Source organism: Pelodiscus sinensis, chromosome 11 (assembly GCF_049634645.1).
Source record: "Pelodiscus sinensis isolate JC-2024 chromosome 11, ASM4963464v1, whole genome shotgun sequence".
Classification (NCBI taxonomy): Eukaryota; Metazoa; Chordata; order Testudines; family Trionychidae; genus Pelodiscus; species Pelodiscus sinensis.
Genome location: NC_134721.1, coordinates 39117220 through 39132327, shown reverse-complemented (window position 1 = coordinate 39132327; position 15108 = coordinate 39117220). Strand labels below are relative to the sequence as shown.

At 48.7% G+C, this 15108-nt stretch overlaps 1 long non-coding RNA gene across 1 annotated transcript in view; it reads right to left on the bottom strand.

Annotated features, from left to right (window-relative positions):
• Nucleotides 1–15108, bottom strand: part of LOC142830997 (uncharacterized) — a 55003-nt gene that overhangs the window by 20472 nt on the left and 19423 nt on the right. Inside the window, exons 4-5 of the long non-coding RNA XR_012906582.1 lie at nt 8458–8602; nt 1528–1623 (exon numbers count right to left, since the gene is read on the bottom strand). This is a non-coding gene — a long non-coding RNA (uncharacterized LOC142830997). The remainder of the gene's footprint in view (nt 1–1527; nt 1624–8457; nt 8603–15108) is intronic.

The following is a 15108-nucleotide window of genomic DNA, read 5'->3' as shown; positions in this document are numbered from 1 at the left end:
CGTGGGTACAGGGCTTGGGGAGTCTTTGGGGAAATAGGGAGGCACAATGCCCACAAAATACAAGTTCTCCAATGGTGCCATTTTCAACAAAGGCAGGGCCTGTGTTTGAACTACCACAGCCTCATCTCCACTAGGATTTTAATGCAAACTATCTTCTTTTTTCTTGTATATACTTGGTCTTTAGGGGCAGGAGAAATGCTGAGAATGTCAATGTAAAGGAGAGAACTGGGGGAAATCTAGATACCTATTAAAAGAAAAAAATGCATTTGTGGAATTACCTCAGTTCAGCCCCTTGAGATATTCTGTAGGGATATGAAGTGAGTGGGGAAGGGGCCAGTTTCTTTTCAGAGGATGCAGTCACACAAGGGCAAGTATGTTTCATGTTAGTTTCACACAACCTTTTAAAATGTGCCTACCAAAAATGCTGGCCCAGAGACACAACTCCACTTCCCAGACTTTCCAGCCTTCTTTGTGACAGCACCAGCTAATTAAACACAAACTGCACTTTGGAAGAAAAGGGAGAATTGATTTGTTGCTTCCCCCTGCCAGAAGGAGGTTTGGCTAGAAGAGAGGCTGCTTGAAAGGGGAATGTCTGTGTTTTCTGAACTTCCTTCCCTTCTGAGTGGCTGGTGTGTGAACGCCCCTCCTTTGCCTGGGTTCTGCAGTTGCAGCTCTTGGCCTGGCTGTGTGCCAGTGCAAGCACCTCCCTTTCCCCACGCCCCCTGATCAGCCAATCAGGTGCTCAGAAGTAACTGCCTTAGAACCCAGTTTTACTCATGCAGTGCCCCCCGTTTATTATCTTTCAGACATTGCCAGGTACTTAAGCAACTCATCAGGCTTGTTCAGTGAAGGAACCCAATAATGTTAAATCTTAGTGTTAAATCAACTTTAGATGAATTCTGAGGTTCTTATTTAAGACCAGCCCAGACTGTAGGGTAATAGAATCTGACTTTGTACAATATTTTACATCCAAACAATTTAACTTTGCACAATAGGTAGGAAAAGCAATAGAGTGCAATACCCAATAAAAGTAAAGGGAAAGAGAAATTCAGAGTGATGCATGGGGGAAAAGACAGGATTGTAGCTGAGATTTTTAACAAAATGCAGCGGGAATGAGACAGATACTTGCAGGAAGTCTTTTCCAGGAAGCCAGGCACTGAACAGAAGCAGCCTGTTAGCACTAGAGATGAATAACTTGGTGAAGCACCGACCCTACTGCAGCCCCAGAGAATAGTCACCACTGAGCAGAGCAAGCGGTTCTCTCCAATATTGCTTTGATAATTCAGTATTAGTATTGGAGTCCTGTCTGTAGAGGTGGGCTGAAGAGACACGTTCCTACCTCTTGCTGCCCCCACCATCTCAACCTGGCCACTGTTCTTACTGTTATTTTATGTATATGTGTTGTAATAGCACCTAGCAGCCCTAGCCCTAGATCAGGGACTCCAAAAGGCTATATACTAGCCCTACTGAGTGTCAATCACACCAGCAAAATCATCAGAGGAGATACTGAAACTGCTTCCCACTCACCATTATAGCCTCTCTAGGATGTGTCTTCCACAGATGTTTCTTTCCTCATCTGGTCCAGTATTTGTAAAGCACCGTCACAGTGGCAGCTGTATTTCTCTGAAAGAAGAAAGGCCGCTCTTAGACAAATAGCACAGGGAGAAGTATGCATTGTCCGAGGCGCCGGAACAACAGTATGGAGAGAGGATTTATTTGCATTGGCAAAGAAAAGCCTTTCATACTACTGAGGGTCTCGTAAGGTTCTGGAAGAGGGAATACAATAGATTCAGAGACTTGAAGGCCAGACTGTCATGATCACCTAGTTTAACCTCCTGAACGTTGCAGGCCACAGAACCTCACCTGCCATTGCTCTAATCACCCCATAACCTCTGGCTGAGTTACTGAAGACCTCAAATTTAAAGACTTCAAGCTCCTGACAATCCACTCCACATCAGTTTAAATCAATGCATGATCTGTGCTCCATGCTGCAGAGCAGAGCCGTCCCACCCATAGGACAGTTCAGGGCAGTTGCCCCAGACCCCATGCTTTAGGGGCCCTGTGCTTGCCAGCCCAACCATCCTGTGGATGGGACAATCCTCATCTTGATAGTAGATTGCAAGGCCCAGGATTACCCGGGAGCCCTGGTGCAGGGAAGCAACAGTGGCTGGTCCCTCCACACAGGGGAGGACTGGCAATCAAAATAGGTCCGGGAAATGGGTTGAGAACAGCCCACTTTTTCACATTAAATTTTTTTTTTTAAATTTACTCTTTGATCCCATTAGCCACACCCCTGGCCCCTGCTAACCACACCTCTGACCCCCATTAGCCACACCCCCGACTCCTATTAGCCAGGCCTCTGGAGGCAACACTTTCAGGGTGAGATGGACACATGACCAGAAGTAAAACGTGTCATGTGACCCCTCTAAGGACTTTTCCCACCATCCTCCTACCAATAGGGATTAGTTTGGCCCCCACCAAACCCCCCTCATGCAACTATCCTGCAATTACATTAACCCAACGTGTGTGACATTAACTCGGGGGCGGAGAGGCTGGGGGAAGTGTTCCCTCCAAGAGTTTCCTCCCGTGAGCAGAATGAATTTTGTGTTGTGCACCAGTACTGAGTTCATGGGGCTTGTTTGGACGTGCCACTGTGGCACCCAAGTTATTAATAAATATCTTATACACCTCTGCCTTTTCCCTCTGCTGCCATGTCTCCTCCCCTTGCTCCATCAGCTCCTCTGGTGCCTGCTGCCCCCCCAACTCCTCACCCTCCTCTGCTGTCCTGACTCGGACTCCTGCCTTTCTCACTGCCCTCAGCCCTCCTGAGACCTGCCCCCCTCCACCAGCCCTTCTCTCCCCCCTGTGCCCACTTCTCCAGTAGCCCCACTCTGATCATGTGAGCTACCCCTCCTCATCCCCTCTCCTAACACCTCCCTCTACAAACCTGCCCTGCCTCTCTCTGCTGGTGCTGGTCCCTCCCTTGCAGGTGTCTGCCCTTCTGCTTCACCCCCAGAATCTCCTGGCACCTGCACCTTCCCTTAGCCCTGCACCCTCCTGGTGCCCCCCTTCCCTCACTGCCCCTGCCCCCTTTGCCCTCTTTTTCCCTGATGCCCACCCCCTCATCATCCTCTGCCCCCGTTCCCCTCATGCCCCTGTGCCCTCACACATGACTTGCCCCATCCCCGCCTTTCTCATGCCCACCCCTTCTTTCAAGCCTTCTCCCAGCACCTCCTCCTCTCCCCTCTAGCCCCCAGTGCCTTTACCCTCTCCTCTTCCAGCATCACCCGGTCCCCCCTCCCACTGACACCTCCCCTCCTGCCCTTTTCCTCATTGTCTGCACTTGTCCCTTGGCATTTGTCTGTCCTCCACCCTGTCCCTTGGTGCCTTCCCCTTTCTTCTCCTGACCTGCCCCCCTCTCCTCAGCACAAGCCCCTTCCTCTCCCACCCCTTCCTCCTATTTTCCCCCCCTCACCACCTACCTTCTGCCTTCCAGTTTGCGGGGCTGGAGTCTGTGATCAGGCCCCACCTGCTTTACAGGGCTCCAGACCACATGCCGGGCCTTGAGGTGGGCCATGTGGTGCCACTCTGGGCCGAGTGCTTTTAAAGTCCCAGGCCATGACGTCATGCCACACTCAGGCATCTCCCCTCTCACCTGTTGCACGGCGTTTGAGCATGCCGCGCATGCGCTCCCTTGGCCCCACCGTGCCCTGTACATGGCTGGCGCACGGCGCTGGGGAATTTAAAGTGTGGGGCTGCGTCGCCCCGTCACAATCCTCCTCCTCCAGCAGCCTCCAGCCGGCCATTTGGCCAGCCCTTTGGAGGACAGCCCACAGGGAAATTCCCAGTGTCCCGCCGGGCCAGTCCGCCCCTGCCTCCACACTCACTGCAGTGGCAGGAACTGTGGGAACCCAGCAGCATGCTCTGCTACACAGCCATCTTCCAGGTGGGTCACTCCACTTCACCATGGTGCTAAGAAGAGGAGGGAACCACCTGGGAGGTGGGCGACAGAGCAGAGCAGGCTGCTGGGTCACTCCGCTTCCCACGGTTCCCTCTGCCTTCCACAGCTCCCCTCCACTGTCACATCTCTCAAGGGAGGGGGCTTCACGGAAGGGGTGCAATAGAGGTAGAAGAGGGGAGAGCAGGGGTGAGAAGAAGTGGGGCAGGGGCGGGGTTTGGGGCAGAGGAGGGGTTGCCCAGGCCCCACACATCCTTAGGGACAGCCCATCTGCTGAGAAAGGCAATCCCCCCAGGGTCTCTGCCAATCTGACCGCTGGAAAAATTCCTTCCTGAACTCCAAAATGTCAGTCTTGTGGATCCTGAGCAGTATGCTAAGAAAGAGTGAAGAAGCTGGTTGTTGGAAGGTAGAAAGGAAACCCAAGGTTTGAATGAGACTCCATAATTTGGGGAGGATTATGTGACTCGTCTGTAGTGTGCACAGCACTAGCACTTGTGTTGTGTTACCAAGAAGACCCTAGCGTGAAGTCTGAGTCTCCCATATATCTTAGGTTGTTAACATGAAAATTAAAAACAGAGACTTCTGACACAGAGATGGAATCTTACAACTTTGAATGAAGAAGATTGTTTACAAAAACAAGTTCCAAAGTCCTGTAAGAAATGTAGATAAACAGCTGATCCAAAGATCTTACAGCTGATCTTTAAATAGTGCTTATTACCCAAATATGTGTCCTATTGATTAAACAATATATACATGGATGACTTTACCCTTTATTACAAATGCCATCTTTGGAGTATGAGGGGAGAGTAAAAGTTCTTGTGTAGGTGAAGCTACATGATTTAGTTGAGGGATGGGGGTTTCCTGGTAGGCAGAGTTTAATCAGTAGGAACTTGGCCAGGGTACCTACTTCTCTGGAAGATGCCATGAGATCTTGTCAGGACCTCATTGTTAGAACAACATCTTCAATAACACAACATCTTCTACCATTATGCCAAGGCAGCAGTTCAGAATTGGGCCATTTGTTTGAACTTGCTCTCTTGGAACTTGGCTACAGCAAGCCTGTCTTATAGCTCTGCAGAGGGAGACTTTGATTTATTCCGATTTGGCCCTTGCAAAGGCAGGATCGTTTTATTTACTTTTTTGCTTACACTCCATTTCGGCAGCATTCAGAGTCCTCTCCTGCTCCAACATTAACTTAAATTGGGATTTCTGCAAAATGTCCTTCCTAGCACAGGTCTCTGGGTGGTTGTTCAACTCATTTACCCTGAAAACTAGTGCTAGCTAGGTTTTTGTGTGGCTCAGATTATATTTTTCCATTAAGAATTAATGCTTACATTTTATCAAAAGACTTCCATATGGAGAAAGTACTCAAATATGTTTCAGGGATTAACTTGCACAGGCCCCTCTGGATACACAAGATCTAGGCCAGGGGTGGGTAACTTTTTGGGGGTTGGTGGCTACTGACCCACAGAAAAATCAGTCAATGGCCGCACACAAGTGAGAAGAAAAAACCCCTCACTGACAAGGCGCTCAACTGAGAAGGAGAAAGACACTCTCCCCATTCCCCTTGCCTCCCAAAGTCTAGGGGGGGCAGCCTCATAGATTTGAGGGGCTGGAACTCCAGTGAGGGCTCCCTAGTGCAGGGGGGAGGTCCCTGAGCCTCAGGGGCCAGATCCAAGCAAGCTGGGAGCCACATCCAGCCCCCGGGCCTGAGGTTCCCCGTCCCTGCTCTAGGCTTGTCTCCCCCTTATTTAATAGTTGTAACAGACACAATTTAGCATAACAAAGTCAAGTACTTAACGTCTGAAGCTGCCTGTAAAAAGCACAACTGAGCAAAGTCTTCACTTACACCCGATTTACTGGTATTTCAGAGGAGAGTCAGAACTGTGTTTCTCCATCAATCATCTATATGTAGAAAAAATATTTACAAAAGTTCTTAAGGTGTCCAGGAACTGTGCCCAGCATCATTCTGATTTTGGTAAACTTTGATAGGAAAAAAATCCACCCTCTGCTGCTTTACTGTGTTTTTCTGCTGGCCTTTTCATTGGCATTTCTGTATTATTACTATAATAACAATGTATTCAGCAGTGAAAGACAACATGTTCTTTATAATGTTAACAGGTACAAAATTCTTTGAGAGTAAATATGATCCTATGAAGTCAGCTGGGTTTTTCCATCTACTTTGTCTGGTTCACATTTTGACATTTTACACCCTGCAAATTCCCTGTTACTCCCTACCAAAAAAACGCAGTCATACAGTGCCCATATGATGGCCTAACTGTTGGGGTCATGACAGCTCTCTGGTTTCTATCAGAAGCAATTTAATTAGGGGCAGGTTGGTATTCACATACAAAAGTGTCAGCCTGTGAAGGGGTGTATCTCCCCCGCACTAAGAAGCGGGGAGTTGCCCTGGCCCAGCTGGCCAAAAAGGCCCCTCCTTTACAGCCCTGCTGGGCATGCTTCCCAGGAAAGCTGGGTATAAAAGCCCAGGGAGCCACTCAGTCTTGGCTGGCTGCTGGAGGGGAGGGAGCCCTTGGACAGCCCTGACCAGGGAAACCATCCGGGAAGGCCCATCTTGCCGGGCTGGTAGGAAGTGGCCCAGGGTGAACAATTGTCCTCCAGGAGCTCAGCATGCTTCAGCTGAAACCTTACATTGCCAACTGGGCCCTGGGCTGGGACCCGGTGGAGCAGGAGGTCGCAGGTCCCTCTACCTCCCTACCCCACAACGATCCAGCTCCCTAGCAGTTGGGGAGATTTACCTTTGGACTAGCCCATAGTGACCCCGAGAGAGGGAAATGTACTATGGACTAGAGCCGTATTTACCCTGATAGAGAGACATTTGAAAGCAATTGGGCCTATGAGCTATAATTGCCCTGCAAAAAGGGGGCACCGACCCCGACTTCAGGGCATCCAGATCGTCAAGGGGTCTTGCCCTTTGACACAGCCCCATTCATAGTGTATTTAACCAGTTAACTGATTAAAGGGGGAGACAGACGGGGGGCCACAATTGAGCTGGAGTAGTTCCCTCTCCCCTGCTGCAGGCAAGGGTTGCTCTAGCTTGGTCGCTCCCCACTCCTGCCCCTAACTACTGCTTCTGGGAGCCTCATGTGGGGGCCCAGTGGGACTGGAGCAGCCCTTCACCCATGACAGGCTGCAGTCAGAGGGCTGCCCCCAGGCACCAGTTAACCATTACTTGATAAGCATTGTCCCTTTAAAGGGTGATGCTTCCCGGACAACCAATTACTCATTGACATTCCTATTCTGAACTAAGGTGGAAGTGTTAACACCAGTGCAGACAACAGGAGGTTGAAGGCAAATTGCTTCCTCCCATGCATCGCTGGCCTCATCCCTGCAGGGAGTACTTACCATCAAATCCCATAATTAGAGCTATTTTCTGCCCACAGAAGCACATGGAGTCCACTGGTTTCAAAAGGAATAGCATGTATGTTCAAAGGCAGAACCTGGCCCATCTAAAACACTACAGTACGTATTGTACAATAATGGCCCCAGACACTATAACTTAAATTAGGGCTATTAAAGATTCAGTTTGGTCATCTTTATCCAATTATAATTCCCAAGTAGAATCCCCTCTGAGGAATCTTGCCTTAGGACTGCAGAATTTGGAGTGGTAGTAACATTATTGCATGGAGTGTTTAAGTGCTTTGTCTGTGCCTGCAGTTTATTTTGTTGCTCTATCTGTGCTCCCCCCAATGTAGTGCATGTATAATGGGTGCATCTTTCATATAATTGCTTTATGTTGTGGGCCCCAGGTACTTACTGGCAGGCAGGTTGCTTCCCTGGTGGGTTAAAGGCTGTGTGGAGAGTCTTTCCTTTCACTGCAACTGGCTTGGGCTCTCAATGCTGGAGATCTCAGTTCAATCCCCTTTTGTGACTCATATGTATATGTGCAATCATTGGTTCGTTACACATGTTATGGTCCCACCTTTGAAAATTGATTCCTTATGTTTGAAGAGAGGAGACTGGTCATATTTATCCAGGATTTTTTTCATTTATTTCCTGCAAATAATTTTTAATGTTTCCAAGTAGCTTGTGTCTCATTGCCCAGGATCAGTCTCATGAGTGTTTTCTACATGTCAGATCAAAATACACCAGTGACTCCCATGACCCTTCTCAAGGTTCATATAAACAACCTCAGACATCTGTGTTTCCCATGATAAACATATAGGCCTCTTACTGGATCTTTGTCGTGTTTGTCCAACATTCAGACACTCTAAGTCTTAACTGATTAGGAGCAGAAAAGGAAGGACGTTAGGTTTTCCATTTCATAACTGAACCAACATGGAATGTTCCCTACCCCCACCCATCCCCAGACAAGCCATACCCAGGCTTTCAGCAAATATACCCACAGGACAGGGGAAGGGGCAGCAATGTCAGGCACCCAGGTCACAATTGTACCAGTGCCAGTTATATTATGTCACTTGAAATAGGAAGAGTTGATTTTGTAAAAGTCATTGAAGTGCGTTTGCTAAGCTACTTACCAGTGTTTTGTTTGCTTGCCAATTTCAATCCAGAATGCTTTGAAATGGTCTTTTCTTGGCCCTGTCTTTCCCTTTTCCAGTGATCAAGCAACTTCAAAAGAATTTCATCTGATAATACATCAGCAGGTATTTGAAATGTATTCTTCTGTTGCTTTGGAAACAAGAACTGAAGCAAGATAACTTTGAATTGTTAGACATAAAAGGTATTTCAAGGGTTTTGCTTATACATAGATAGGGTGTTGAATTAATATATTAATGTGTTTTCAGGAAAATCTATTGGATAAAAATATTTTTTTTAAATCAACGAAGAAGATTAGTTACTACGTATTTCAAATCAAGTAGAGTTTGCCACACTGTATAGCAAAAAGGAAATAAGCATATTAGTCAGCTAGAACACATGTGGTTATTAGATACTGCAGAGAGACTGAGTTTGTCTGTGTAGCAACATCTTTTCTAACCAATCAATCAGCATAGACAAGTTTGAAGAGTTTGTCTCACTTCCTTTCCCCCTTATTTTTAATCGGTCTCTTTTTGTCCCCTCCTCCACTTCAACCTCAAGGAGATTCATTGTGGTTAGAATGGTTTTAGTGCCATAGAATTTCAGTTGTGGCCCATGATGTCTGCAAGTTGTAAGACTGTGTGTGACACCCTCCTGCCCTAAATTCCCATGGCCTGCAAGTTGCCTGGTTCTGCAAAGTCATGTGCCTAGAATGTTTATGCATGTTTATCTGAGGAGGTAGTGGATGAAGGTTTTACTGGCCCATTGCAGCTTCCACTCTTCCTGATTTACCAAGACTACAGTTAGGGGAGCAACATCCTGAGTCCAATATTGCCAACGGGGCCATCCCTAGGAAAGTGCAGGGCCCAGGGCGATACAGGCTTACTTGTTTGGGGCACCCCTTAACATCAGCAGTGGTTCTCAACTCGTTTCAGTCCACGGACCACAAGACCAATCAAAACATTTTCGTGGACCACCTCCTTTTTGAGACATGATAAAAAAGAGCAGACAACAAACATTTTGGTTTGAAATTTATTTCTTACTAACAGATTTTTGGCCCGCGTCATGTGACTTTGGATGATGTTCCCGTGGACCACTGAAAAAGTCACCATGGACCACCAGTTGAGAACCACAGCCTTAACATATATTATACAGAAGAAATCTTGCCCGGGCACTCATGAATGGATTTAAAGGTAGCTATTTGCTTACAAAACAATTTCAGGAATCAACTAGAGAGACTCTGCAGAACTAACCTTCATATGCACATTTGACTCTATCTCGCACTGTCTAAACAAAGACATGTACCGGCTGGGCCATTACAGTCAACACCCAAATGACAACAAAGGCTAAATATCAGGCATTTCTATCAGCCTCATTTAGCATGGACACTTTAATTGAAAGGGTTTTTTCCTTTCTTTCTCCTCTTCTTCCCTCTTTTTTTCTTTTTTATATTTCAAACTCTGGGCTTCTTGCTCCATATTGGTCGTCAGAAGAAGTGGATTGTGCCCATGAAAGCTCATGATAGTGTGTGTGTGTGTGTGTGTTTTCACAGTGAACTTCAAAAGCAGCTGCTGACTGCAGGTTAAATATGCCTTCGTCACTCAGTCTGTCTTCTGCTACCACCTTACCTTCCTGACAATCCCCTCACCACCACCCCACTCCCTCTAATTTCTCCGTTCCTTTGACTCTGAATCCTGATCCCTGCGCAGGGAGCATTCACATGCCTGATTTGCCCCTCCCCAAAGGCGGATTACATTCTCATCAAAATCAAATAGCCACCCAGGACTCATAAACTGTAGCATCCTCCAGGCATCTGTTCCAAAAGTCCTTTTGTCCAATGGGGCTGTGATTGGCTTATCCTTAGTTACGTTAACTGATGGTGGGTGAGTTCACAGCTGTCTATCTCAATGAAAATGAAGCCTGCCTGTGATTCATCCAGGCATACTTAATACCTTGCTCTTTCTAACAGAACAGAAGGAAACCAATTTGGGAAGCAGCCTGTAATGTAGGGGTCCCTTCTTCAAATAACCCCAAATTTGGATCACTCGTGCTACTCAGCCTCCCCAGGAGGCAGATTTCCAAACAATCAGAGTAACCATTCAGAGTTAGAGCACTTAGAAATGTTGAGTTTTCCAGCTCATAAAATGGTGGGAGTCATTGGAAAACCTCTGCTGCTTCTCTGTAGCTTGCCAAAGCTGGGGGGTGGTGGGGTTGTGGGCCCCTAGATGCTGGTACTGTGGGGGAACCCCAAGGCTGGAACCTGCTGCTGGAGAGCTGAAAGGCAAGGAGGACCCTAAGGCTCGGGGTGGGGGACAAGGCCTGGCCCTCTCGTGGCAGGGACACCCCCATCCAGTGCTGGGAGAAGGGGGAAAGGGCAGTAGCAGGGGGAGGTATGGGACTGTGCAGGCCACCAGTTCTGACAGAGCCTGGCTGCTGGCACTCACCTGTGCTAGGAGGGCTCCCTGTACAGGTAGAGGGACCCACTGCTAGAAAAAGGTCCGTCCCTCCAAGGGGGAAGCCTGGAAGGGCAGGGGCAGCATCAGGGTGCCCTGCACAGACTGCTGGAGTGACGCTAGTGGGGTGGAGCTCTAGGACCCTGCAGCAGCCAGCAGGCAACTCCTGGAGCTGAAAGAACAGAGTTGTAGACTAAGCTGCTTAAGTGGGAGAGGCATCAGCCCCTCCCTGCCCCCTGCATGCTCCTGAAATAAAGGGCTCCCCAAAGTGCTAGGGCATGGGCTGGTTGCCCCACTTCATCCTATGGATGAGACAGCTTTGACTGCAACCCTAGTCAGTCAGGAGATGGGGGAACGTATGTGCCAAGGAACTAACTCCTGTACCTCATCATATGACAGAGCAGCATGAGCAGTAACAACACTCACTGTCGTGGAGGCCCTGAGTCCAGACGGGGAGTGCAATTGGTCCTCACAATTACCCTTGCACCGAAGGCTATGGCAGCCTACGAAGTCAGTAATGCACATTATATATGGGAATGAGTAGTGGGTGTTGTCTTAGTGTCACCTGCCTTCACTTGGTGAGCACCGTCATACGCACTCAGATTGGGCTGTGGGGAAATTCAGGGAGCAAAGAGCCACTAGTCTCCATGTTACCCCTACTGGTAATGTGACCCTCGTCTTCTAAAACCCAGATGTTCCCAGTGCTCACATGCACTCCTTCACCGCACCCCCACTTTAACTGTCAGGATCCTTTGACAAGGAAGGGGAACCAAGCTGCAGGGAGAAGCTCTGTTGATTCTTTCAGTAACAAAGTCCAGCCTTGAGTAACAGCAGGTGATTTTTCAGAGATCTCTCTGTTATCTGTGGAAACAGCTGGGTTGCTAAATACACGCCCACTGTGTGCTGCAATGTAATACGACCTGCTGTTTTTGGCCAGGGTTTCAGTTCAATTTTATGGGCTCTCTTGCCCCACAAATCCATTTGCATTTGTTTTGAAACAGTCATTGTCCCCGAGATTAAAATGGCTGTTCTGCAAGCCAGCCTTCTGACTGAGTGAGAATATTGTGACTGTGACTGAGCAGAATTGCTGCTCCTGATTTGTTTGTGAAGTGAACATTCCCCTTCTCTGTAGCCCATGTTAATTGGAAGATTAGGAGCAAAGTTTCTGGTGTTCAGTTCTCTTTAATTTCTATCCAAACCTGCTGCAGTAAATCCTTGTGTTAATTCACTCAGTAATATGGGATGTATCAATCTTTCAAAATGTCAATTAACAGCTTTAAAAAAAAACCAGAGGTGAAATTAGACATTTTTTTAACCTGGTCTGGCATGTGACATGTTAGCAAGACTGCATTTATAGACACATCATTTTGAGTAGGGAACTAGGCTAGTTTGCATTAGTAATTCAGAAATTCAGCCTGGTTGTTGAGAATACCCTTTTGCATTTCCTTCATGAGAGAGACTGTGACACTAGGTGAAGAACCACATGTGATGTTACTGACATGCAGGAGGCCACACAGTGCGAATGAAAAGGAAAACAGCCATTTTTTTCTACAATGAACATTACATCCGCGGATGTCATAAGGCAGCCAAAATTCTATTAATTCAAATGAACAATAATGTGAACAGAGTATGACTTGAGACTGCACATAACACAACACACCAGGGTTTATGGTGCTACTTCAAGCAAGGTACGCTCTCAAAGCAATTAGCTTTTAGACTTTACATCTTGGAGCTCTGTAATATTTTACTGGCATTTAACTGATGGGCTCATCAGTGCTTGAAGATTAGACATCATATTGCTTGAAGTCTGTTTTTCAAAGGAGAGCCAATGCTGCCAGGCGGCTCTTAAAGGAAAGTTTGTTTTTAGCACTTTATTGTTTGCCACAGGCAACTGAGGTTAGTTTTTGAAAACTAACACTAAAGCCCCATCTGAGTTGTCTGGATGGCCCAGCAATCGCATTTATTCTCTCGTACAGGGACCAGTTTCCTTCTCTCTGTGTCAACAGCCCTTTGGCATAAACATACACAGTCCCAGGATGTGTAAAGCTTTTGCTGCACTAGACTTACACCTTCTGGATGAGCACAGTCTGTTCCCTCTATAGAAAAGAGTAGTTTTAGGGCTGTCAGACAGAAACAGTCATTGCTGCAAGAGAACCATTGATACAGAGATCTAGAGATTGACCTTGAAAACAGATTAGTCTACTGCCTACGGGCATGTCTACACTGCAGAGTTATTTTGCAATAAGGTGGGTCTCCACACAGCAAGCCTGTTATTACAGAATTATTTTGAAATAATGGGCTTCTTATTTAAAAATAATAACCTCTTGTTTCACGAGGAATAACGCCTATTTCAACACTGCTATTTTGAAATAGGGTGAGTGTGGACAGTGCAGCTGTGCTTATTTCAAAACATTGGCCTCCGGGGCTTCACACATCTGCCCTGGTGGCAACTCTGTCCACACCCCTCAAAACTCTATCCTTTCCCTTCCCCTGCAGGCTTTAAAGCTGCAGGCAGAAGAGAAAGGGCTTAAAGCATGACACAGGCCCTGCTCACGCTGTGCCACACAGAGGTACCCTGCTCTGGCTTCCCTGCTGCCTTGGCAGAATCCAGTGCTCCCTCTGAGCAACCTACAGCTGCAAGCATGCCAGCAACCAGCTCTGAAGACCCTGGAAGGGGCAGAAAAGGGTCCCATTCTGGACTGCTGTGGAGCTCCTGGATCTCATAGAGGTCTGGGGCGAGGAGTCTGTCCAGGATCTCTGCACAGGACACAGGAACACTGAAGTGTACAGCTAGATGGCCACCAGCTTGGTCTAGCAGGGGCACAGCTGCACTCTGGATTAGGTTAGAATGAAAATAAAAACTGCACCAAGACCAGGGAACAAAGTTCCTGATCTGGAGCGGCACCCTACACCTGCTGCTTTACCAGAAGCTGGATGGCATCCTAGGAAGTCCCTTCCCCCCTCATTGTTGACTCTCTCTCTTCAGCCTCCAGGAGAGCAGGGCTGTGGACCAGGACAACAAGAAAGAGGAGGAGAAGTAGGAACAGGCCAGCATGGACACAATGGCCATCAGCCAGGAGCTGGTCACAGCCTAGAGCTGGTCTCCCACCCCCAGGATGGCTCGGACAAAGCCGGGGAAGGCACACCAGGTGAGTTCTCTACCTTTCCCTGTCTACACATGGGGGCAGGCAGCAGGCTGCAAGTGCCTCACTCCGCCTTTTCAGCCTGGGGCTTGCACAACAGCCTGGGCACAGAGCGCCAGTCCAGAGCACGCAGCTGCAATGAGGCTGTCACACAGAAACCCCTCACTCCTTCTCACAAGGTTCCTGGACAGGCCTGTCTTACTGTCCCACCATAAGCCACCACTAAGGAGGCTGGGGTCATGGAAACACAGTGCTGCACACGGCACAGGCTCATGCCTGCACTCTCCGGGTAGCATTTGCACCTGGTCAAGCGTGGCGAAGCGGAGAGCACCGATCCCCTGCTGGGGGGAAGAAATAGAGGGAACCCTAGTGGCCCCCTCCCCAAAAGTGGCCTGTGCCACTCACACAACTCCCCCAACTTCCTCCCCCGTCTCCTCTAGCTAGCAGGGATAGGAGGTCTCTGCGGGATTCTGCCTCTGCCAGACCTGGTGCGTGCACAGCACAGAGGGAAGCCATGCTGCCCCTCCCGCCCTCAGGCTCCTGGCCTGCCTGGCACCTTCTCATGCCTGCTTGTCTCTGGGATGGGGGGTAGCACGGCTCCCCTGGGATGTCCATGCACCTGCAGCACAGTGCCTGCTGTTTAGGCCACAGATGGCCTTGCTCGATCTCCATCGTGTACACTGAGACCTTAGAGTCGGCACAAACGTAAGGGCTGGGCTTCACGCGCGCTGTCTCCTGGGATGACTGCCCTTCTCGCTTTTCTTTACAGCTGGACAAGGTGCGTCCACCACCTCCCACGCCATCAGCACAACCCCACGAGAGATGCAGGTGGAGGTGACCCTAGGGTGACCTGGCGAGGGGACACCTCCAGTTCCTGCATGCCCTCCAATGGAGGACCTGGGGTGCTTGCTGACCTGGCGGAGCGCTGTGCTGACCAGGCGCGGCGCAGTACCATCTGGAGCAGCTGTCCCGGCAGCGTGAGACACTGCACTGCATTCCACAGCAGTATGGGGGCCTGCTCACCACCATTGAGCACCCCTGTGGCCACCCTCTAGCA